The sequence below is a fragment of the Crocodylus porosus genome, unplaced genomic scaffold (assembly GCF_001723895.1).
Source record: "Crocodylus porosus isolate Cpor-Errol unplaced genomic scaffold, CroPor_comp1, whole genome shotgun sequence".
Lineage (NCBI taxonomy): Eukaryota > Metazoa > Chordata > Crocodylia > Crocodylidae > Crocodylus > Crocodylus porosus.
Genome location: NW_017728897.1, coordinates 1,141,265 through 1,150,842, shown reverse-complemented (window position 1 = coordinate 1,150,842; position 9,578 = coordinate 1,141,265). Strand labels below are relative to the sequence as shown.

The 9,578-nt window shown below is 38.4% G+C and overlaps 1 long non-coding RNA gene across 1 annotated transcript in view; it reads right to left on the bottom strand.

The window, feature by feature from the left end:
* Positions 1-272: 272 nt before the first annotated feature.
* The window catches only part of LOC109324555, a 21,021-nt gene continuing 11,715 nt past the window's right edge, over positions 273-9,578 (bottom strand). The window contains exon 3 of the long non-coding RNA XR_002104956.1: positions 273-284. This is a non-coding gene — a long non-coding RNA (uncharacterized LOC109324555). The remainder of the gene's footprint in view (positions 285-9,578) is intronic.

Below are 9,578 nucleotides of genomic sequence, written 5' to 3'. Positions count from 1 at the left end.
GTGTGAAGCAGAGCAGACTAGTTGACCAATTTGGGTCAAGATTTTGGTACAGTAAGTTGTGTGGGGAAAAGATGGGAATAAGAGAAAGTAGTGAAAGAGGCACAGCTGAACAGGAGGCAATAAAAAGGAGTAATGAGTGGTGAGAGCTGAAAGATGAGCAGGGGCTGAAGTGAACAGGAGCATGTATGTTTGTCATGCACAGACTTGCAGGTGCCCAATTTGATTAGATTCAATGCCTTCCTAGAGAAGATAAAGCACACAGTGAGGCTTGTGCTACCTCTGAGCTTAAGGGAGAAATGGTAGGGATGCAAGGAAAGTTCAGGGGCAACTGCAAACAATTCATTCAAACAAAAATGAAATGTTTTATTGTTGTTAGATTAATTCTCACTATAGGGAAACCAAGACATTCTTTTATGAAATACCCCTCCGCACCTTCAAAGCAGTGTTTGAAGATTATGCCATACCCTGGGACATAGACCTATTACATATGGGGCCCCCAAATTCATTTTCCTTGTCTTCCTTTCCTGTTGCTTTAAAAACTTCCTGCTGCTAATTTAAAGGGGGTTTTAAATCACCTTATTGACTACTAAGTAGTTTTGTTAGTAATTGGAAATGATAATAAGATCTTAAAAGTAAATTCCACCTTGGAGTTTTTTTCTTCCCCTAGGTATTGAGGTCTGGGCAGGGAAAAATTATCATCTAAAATTAATCCAATTGTTTCATTAGAGAAAAAACAAGGCACTTCTTGATTTCCTAATCCCTGAAACTAAACGGTGACAAATTTTGGATCTATGCCTTCAAATGCTTATTCCCAAACACAGGGTCAATTAGTCTGCACTGATCTTCATGCTTATACATCTATATTTCTACTGATTTCTGAGCTACACAATTTAAAACTCACTTGGGTATCTCCACACAACATTACAATATACAGTGCATACATACCTAGGCATTGGTAACTTAGGCCATTACAGAGCTCCCTCAGTGGCATTTAAATGATACTAAACCTCTGCTGATGGGAGTGAGGAAAAGGCTGAAAACAGGTTTCCAAGACTGATCAAAATCAGGGCCTCATAGTCAGCATTAGAGGCTGTACATACATATGTGTAGGACACGGGCCCTGCTCCAAAGATCTTTTACAGTCTAAACAGAGTAGGGTTTTAAATGGTATAATTAACCCTACCTTACTAATGGAGGATTTCAGCAAAAGAGAATCAATTACTTTTCAAAGGTCACACAGGCAGTCTGACAGGTCCAGGAACTTGACCCAGATGTATTGAGTGCCAATTCAGTGCCTTAATAACAAGACCATCTGCTTAAAGCTGATGCTAGTTGATCTGGTCATCTGAGAACTTTAACAAGGGGTCTGTTTAAGAAACTTGTTAATGCCAAGCTGTGACATTATTATTATTATCTTTCCTCATCCCACATCTACTTCACTGCCAAATGACAAGAGGAGCCACATGAGTGATGAGAATCATCAGTCTTTCATTACCACTCCTTCAGTTTGATGGAGGCATACTGCATCTTTTGATTCACTGACCTATTGAAATAATTAGTGGAAACTATATATATAATTTGTAATGGGAAATAAACTAAAAACCCAATATAATTGTTAGTGTTCTTCATGAGTTTTAAAAGTCAGTAAAATATTGGGAGTTTTTTTTATATTGCTGTAATTAGGTCTCACAATGAGGCAGAGAACATTAGAATCCAATAAACATATTGCACAGGAGTAAACAAATTATTTTGTTTGAGTATTGCATTGTGGAATTATTAGCCAAGCAGCCCTAAAGGCAGTGATGTAGTACCTGGAGTGCAGAATAACAGAACAGCGATTTCCCTGTGCTGGCTTGCTGTGAGAAAATCTATATTTTAATAAGAGTGATGAGATGCTGCTTCATTCCTATGCCAGAAGGGAACAGAGGTGATGGCATGATAAATATGCAGCAGAGTGAAAGACATATTTGAAGGAAACTCACAGGCCAACAGATCTTTAGCAATATTTTTATAAAAACTGTCAAGTACTAAAAACATTAAATATTATGTTCATAAATGCATTCAACTTGTTGAACTGGAGGTCTGATTTAAAGTGCAACTGTATCTTCAATTGCAGTTGCATTAAGCCATCTGTGTGCATGAGCAGACAAGGTTCTTTGGTTAAACGTGATATCTTTTATTAGACCAACTAAATAATTGAAAGCGCTGTTCTTTGCAAGCTTTAGGATATGTCATGGCAGAATCTGGTCCTTGTCTGAAATAAAGTTCCAGGCCATATGTAGAATTAATAGAAAACATTTTTTTACATGGTCTCTATTTCATAATTTTATTAGGGAGGAAACATTTCCTTAGCAAGGCAATTTACCAGGGAAGTAATAGAACATTTTCCAAAGAGACTGATATGGATTGTGTGCATTATGCTATAAACCCAATAATACTTTCTTAAATGTTTTCTTTATGTGGCACATGGAATTCTTAATTAGATAACTGTAAACTGCTTCCTAATTTTAGAAGCATTGCTTTGCTGGGTTGGTTTTCTTCAAGACAATTCCATTTCTAATTAAAGGTTAGGAAGCAAGTACAAGTGAACAAAATGAAAACAGAAGGCCATCTCTAGTATACCGTCCTTCTTTGCACAGCAGTCTTGATGAACTCAGCAGGAGTTCTGCATAAGAAATAATGGCAGGTTATGGCTCATAAAATTCTATTTAAATAATCCAGCTCTAAGGTATTCTTAGTTTATTGATGGTCATTTAATCACTGAAATGTATTAGCATCAGGCAAGCAGCAGGATATTGGCCACTTTGGTTCCCCTGCTTTACCTTATGTTGTGTCAGGATTGACTCTGCCAAGAGGTTACACAATGGATTTATATACAAAAGTTTGGATAGGGATAACACCAGTCAGGGTTGGTCTAGATGACCTCTTGAGGTCCCAGCCCTCCTCTATGCGGCACAATTATCATCTTTCCAGGAAAAAACAAAACAAAAAAAACAACTGCTCAGAAGAACAGACAAATGAACGTTCAAATTTGTGAATAAATTTGAGGCAAGCCAACACAGTTGCATTGTGCCTGGCAAACAAATATTTTCTTATGAATAATGCTCACAACACATCAGGAATCCTTTCCTAAAGTAGCTTCAGTGCCAGCTAAGGTCGTATGTAAGAGTTAGGTTTCTCATGAAAATGCTTTTTCTGTAATTTGTTTCTTCAGCAATCAAGACAGCTACTTATAATTCTTTTTTTTTATTCATGTTGCTGCCATGCTTTTGTCCTGAAATGAAATAGCAAGTTTCTTCCTTGCAAGGCTTTTATTTTATTTTCCCTTTATGAAATAGTAATTGAGTAGTAAGATCAACTTTCTGCCTGTGGAAAATGCTGGCTTGACATCCATGAAGAAAGGAGTAGGCTCAGTAGAGCTAGCTTTTCCTATAATATTCCCTGCCAGTGAATCTTAACTTTATTATGAATCAGCCACCTTTGAACACGTATGCTGCATCTCTGACCAGTTCAGTCCCTGGCCTCTTTGCTAGACGGATGCTAAGGATGTTGAGATCTCTAAGTTGTTAGGAAACTTTTCCACTCCTTGACTATGGTTATAGGGTAGTAACGCTCCTTTATCCATTGGGCAATTTAGATTTCTAGGCCTTCACAGTGATGAACTTGAGTTACTTCCTCACTGTCCCCATGACATTTTAAAGGTCTCCTGGGCACAGCAAACTGGCCATCCTAGATCACTGGACAATAGATCTTGCTACAATAGTTCTGTAAGAGTTAAGAGATTCTAGTGACTCTATAACTCCCACCACTGACTGTTTACAGAGCTTATGCAGATTCCTCATTTGCCCACACCCGTTCCTACAAGACACAATTATGTCCTGCAGTTAATGAGACAAGCTTCTTAATGTGAACAGGAGAAAAATACTTAATCATACTAGTGCCATATTAGCAGCAAGTAGGAGGGCAAATGGCTAGATTACATGGTGATAACTCTACTGGGGGGAAGAGGAGGTAGGGAAGAGTGATTAGGAGACTAGAGAAGCTGGTCAGAGATGGTAAACTACACAGCTTGTTCAAGGTGGAAAGGTTTCTCCAACCTCTACAATAGACAAGTCTCAGACAGACTTCTGTTCTGTAATGTTATGGTGATTCCATGAATACAAGGAATTAAGTTTGTCAGTGGTCTGAGAATTTTTCCGTGCCTTGGTACCAAAATGGCAAATTTTCATTTTTCCCATTTTAAATAGAAGATATATCTCTGTATCTATATAGATATATCTCTATAGATATTTATAGATTTTCCTTTTAAAAGAAAAAAAAGTGAAAAGTGGCCGTTTTGGTACCAAGGCCACTGAAAAAATATATATAATTTATATGAGTCTGTGTGTGGACTTGCTACATAATATATAAAAAAGAAAGATATATAGAATATATCTAGATAGAAAGTCCACGCAGAATTGTAGAAATATAAGGCTAGAAGACATATCAAAAGAACATCTAGTCCAGTTCTCTGCACCGTTTCAGGATCAAGTATACTTAACCTATGCTGGGCAGATGTTTGTCGAACCTGATCTTAGAAATCTCCTGTGACAGGTATTCTACAACCTTCCTGGATAGCCTGTACCAATGTTTCAGTATCTTAACAGCTGGAACGGATTTAATCTTTGTTACAAATGTCTTCTTTTTTCCTCCCCTCGTATCCAGGTAGAACAGCTGTTCTCCACTCCCTTTCTAACAACCTTAACCAATTTGGAAGATAGTTCTATCACACTATCATGTAGCCTTCTCTTTTCTCAAAAGAGAATTTTCTTTAACACCCATGTAATTCCATTGGTTTAATTAGGTTACCACCTATTGATATCACAATTGGGTGCAAGGTATATTATTGCAACCAAACTCCTAGTTTAGGTCTCAGCGATCCTCTTCTAACGTCCTGAGGATCTGACTTGGGCCAATTTTCATTAACTTTTAGTCTATGGAAAAATTGAGGTAGGAGCTTACTTTTTTGGCTCATCCATGGCCTGACTTACATAATCAATACCATTCTCTAAAGACAAAAGGGGAAATTGTCAATGATTTCAAGGAGAGTTGTGTACAAGAAAAGTCAGAAATAGTGTCAACTGTAGAGTAGATCTCCCCACTTGTTCAGAACTTGAAGACTGCAATGGTTCGAGTCTGATTTTATAGATGTTTTGTGGCTATGTTCAGCAGGAAAAAAAATAAGTTGTTTCCTATTATTTCCTTTCATGCTTGTTTGTTTTGTATTTTAAAAACTTAGTCACTTAATGCACCCAAAACTTTTTTGCATGAAATGATTTTAAAACATGTTTATACTAAAGCTGAAAGGGAGAAATAAAAAAGAAAGGGAATACAAAAACAGGCTCAGCATTTAGGTAAAGTATTCCAGAAGGGTAAAACCAAAGACTGAAGTCCTCTGTTTATTTGCAGAATGCACAAAGTGTGATGTCACCTTCCTCCTTTCACCATGTCTCTCCTGCATCACTGCTAAGACGAGGATATAATTCACCCCCGCACCACTTGGCTTCTTGGTCTCTGTTAGAGCGTCTACATGAGATGCTAACTGCGTAATAGCCTAATAACACTGTGCGGTAGTGTGCTGGGAAAACCCATGCTAGTATGCTACTACTCAGTAGTATTAGGCTACTACTACTAGGCTACTGAAGGAGGTGGATTTTGATATTATCCCAAAATGAAGTATTCTGCATCTATTGACCCTATCTAAATATGTACAACTGCATTTTCTTTTGCTAAGACTCTCTGGATTCTCCTTGAAAATGAAGATGGAGCAAAAGAAATGGAGATCTTCAAAATTCAGGCTATATCCCAGCCTATACTGTAGGTTGTTAGATTACAGGTACTAGAGGAACTGACTGAAGTCAGGTAGGATGCGATTACATTTCATGAGGCACAAAGCAGGAACAAATACAGCTACAAAACAGTCTTGGTTTCTCTTGTTCAGTGGAGAGGACACAACACAGAAATAGCTCAATTTATCAACCAAGAGCACATGCCACATCTATTATGGGAATCAGCATGTTACCCAAACATTATATTTGCATTTATTAAATTAAAAAAAAAGTCTCTGTGCAAAATGGGGTTTTCCTAACACATCTCCCACTCAAGTATTAACTAGGTCTGTTTTTTTCTAACAAGATTGTTTCCTGAAGTGGCACAAAACTGTCTGAACCTCCCAAACAGTAGCATATTTCTTTTGATTTCTCTGCCATTGTGGTTTCTGCTCTTTCTTGTCTCTACGGTATCCCAGATACTGTTTGCTTGTGGCAATTTTATCTGATACTGAATGGTCCGGTTGTATTGTGATCTTGTCCACTGATCTCACAGATGACTTCAGCCAAATCTCTTCTCCTCTATGACAGTCTCTCCACTAGTAAGGTGAAGAAAATTACAGTGACTTTCCTTGTAGAGCATTGTGTAATTTTCTGATGAAAAGTGCCCTGTAATGATAATAAAGTCCTGGAAGTCATTCTAAAGTGAATACTGTGGTCTCCATAGTGAAACAGCAGACTAGAGTTGTTCCCCAAACCACTTAGAAAGTTAAGACACCTCCTTCTGTGTAGTATGACAGGCAGCATTTAAATCAGTGGGGTAGAGTGGAACCATATTAAGCTTATACATAGTACAACTTGGGTCCCCGTGTCACTACACTGATTTGTCTGTATCAGTTCACAGGGAATTCATTACAGGAAAATGTAAATATAAGTCTGAAAATGTTGAGTTAAAAGAAAAAAAAGTACCATAGCAATAGTTTAATTTATCATAGTCAAAGGTCAGTTGAAGCCAAGTGGTTCATTGGGCTAATACAATTAAAATGCACCAGTTCCTGTAGGCAGTGGTGCTTCATAGTTAGCATCATGTGCAACTGCTTTTCACCCCATGACTGAATCACCAGACACCCATTTAGAGCTTGTTCAAGTGCAGGCTTTGGTACACCAGTGAACTCTCACCTCTGGAGCTGTAAAGGAAAGCTGGATCTGCTCTGCCATCATTACCCTCTCCACTGGGTTATATTCAGTGTTGCAATCTTGAAGCGCTATAGTGAGTTCAGCCTTACTGAAAGCAATTTGCATTTCTGTATATTTATATCCTCTCTTTCACTTGAGATCACTTTCACACTCACCATTCATAATGGAAAAGCAAGCCAGGAAGTCGGAGTCAAGAACATTCTAATAGAGGAGAAGATAATCAAAAATTTAGCAAGACCTAAAAATGACTTGCAGGACCCTAATGAATATAATTGTTCCAAAGAATACACAATTCCATTTCACATAGACATATTTAGGGTGGGAGAAACTCTTCTGAAGCTGTTATTCCCTACTTCAGCTGACAAATGAGCTTCTGTTTAATCTTAGACTCATTAGTCATTGTTTTATCAGATCTGCAACTACCCATAAAAGTCACTGATTTAATAAAATGAGAAAAAATTCCCTTTGATTTTTCTATTTCTAAACCACTTAATTTGATTATTTCAGAATTGCCAAGGGCAGCTCACTGTAACCAGCCCTGTTCTGCATGCACTTCTTCAGAATGAGTTAACTTCATGTTTCACCATCTACATTTTCTGTTCACTCCAGTTCTTTACTAAGTGTAAATTGAGGTAGTTCCATTATTTTCAGTGGGGTTATTCCAATTTATACCAAATGAGGTTTTTGACTATAATGCTTAGGAAAGGCAAAAGGCAACTTTCAGCTTCTCTTTTAACAAAGTCACTTAAGGAAAGTATTGGCAATAAATAATTAGTTGGCAACATACATTACCAAAAATATTGGTTTTTCTTCCCTGAATATCTGTATTCTTCCATTTGTTTTTATTTATGCCTTTTCTTCTAATTAACTTGGAGCTACTTCTGCTCAGAATTTACCCTGAGTGTTCTAGCACTAGGTAAATGGGCTGACCTGTTACTACAACATGTAATTCAGAAACTAGTAATAATTCAGTCCTAAATCTGGAGACTATTACAAAAAAGCCAGATTCCTATAGTAACTTGTCTGATTTAAAGAGCAAATCAGTTTTATTGCCCACCATGTATTTACGTTTCTGTTCCTTATGTCACATTGTTATCCCATCAGAGCTGGGACATAAAATGCTAATGGAAGGGAGAAAAAATCCAAGAACATTTCGTTTGCATTCTTGACCACCTCTGAATTCTGATCCTACTGTAAAGAGATACTTAATAAACATGTCTAACTTTAAGTACATGAGTAGTCCCCAGAGAATTCAGTCCATGCAACTTGCCTGCTTTAAGCTAGACATAACTGCAGATATATTGATTGAATAGGTCCTGCTTCAGTAATGGAAAGGCATCATAACTTATTCTCCTTCAGGCAAATCTTCTTTGAAAAATCTTAAGTCAATGTAGACCCTGGAATTACTTAATTGTAGTTTTGTCAGGAAGTAATTGGTGTCATTAGGACAATGCTAGACTGCTATTGCTTCACATCTGCTCTTCCTTTTGTTTCCATCCATGTCTACTAAATAGTCAATCAAGACCCTCATGATTTTGTGTATTGAAGACTGCCTAATCCAGAAATACTTGCTTGACCCAAGTCCTTGAGCAGTAAGTCAGAATTCTTCAATAAGAAGTCAGATGGCCAAAAAAAAATGGAAGCTAGGATTTGCAAAGGAGTCTGAGGGGTGTACTTGGTAGCCATGTTGGTCTGAGACAAGAAGACATACAAAAAAAGTAGAACTCTTGGTTCCAAAATGATACCTTTTTATTAGGCCACCTGGAAAATTGCAAGAAAATTGTCCTTGCGATTTTCTTGCTATTTGCCAGTTGATCAAATAAAGGGTATCATTTTTGAACCAAGCATTCTAGTTTTTTTGTATGTCCAAAGGAGTCTGAGGAACTTTTTCAGCTATGTGGGGAGCTGGAGGAAAGGCAAGGGCAACGTTGGACCCCTGCTAAACCAGATGGGGCAACTGACAACTGACGCCCAAGAAAAAGCCAACCTATTACATGGGTACTTTGCGTTGGTCTTTCATCAGTCCCATGGGATGCCCATGCCCACTACAGGACAGGGAGGTCCAGGTGAGGGAGATCCCCTGTCCTCCGTCAACGCTGACCTCATGAAGGAACACCTTAAAAGTCTGGATACCTTCAAGTCAGTCGGCCCTGCCAATTTACACCCCAGGGCACTCAAGGAGCTGGCAAGCATCATAGCCCAGCCCCTGGCATGGATCTTCGAGAACTTCTGGTGCTCTGGTGTAGTGCCCAATGATTGGAAGAAGGCCAATGTGGTGCCTATCTTCAAGAAAGGGAGGAAAGTGGATCTAGCAAGCTACAGGCCCATCAGCCTGACCTCTATCCAGAGGAGGGACTTAAAAAAGTTTATTAAAGAGGCCATCCTTAATGGACTGGCCGACACCAACATCCTGAGGCATAGCCAACACGGGTTTGTTGCGGGTAGGTCTTGCTTGACCAGTTTCATTTCCTTTTATGACCAGGTGACCTATCACCTGAACAAGGGAGAAGAGATTGATGTCATAGTTTCATAGTTTCTAGGGTCGGAAGGGACCTGAGCAGATCATCTAGTCCG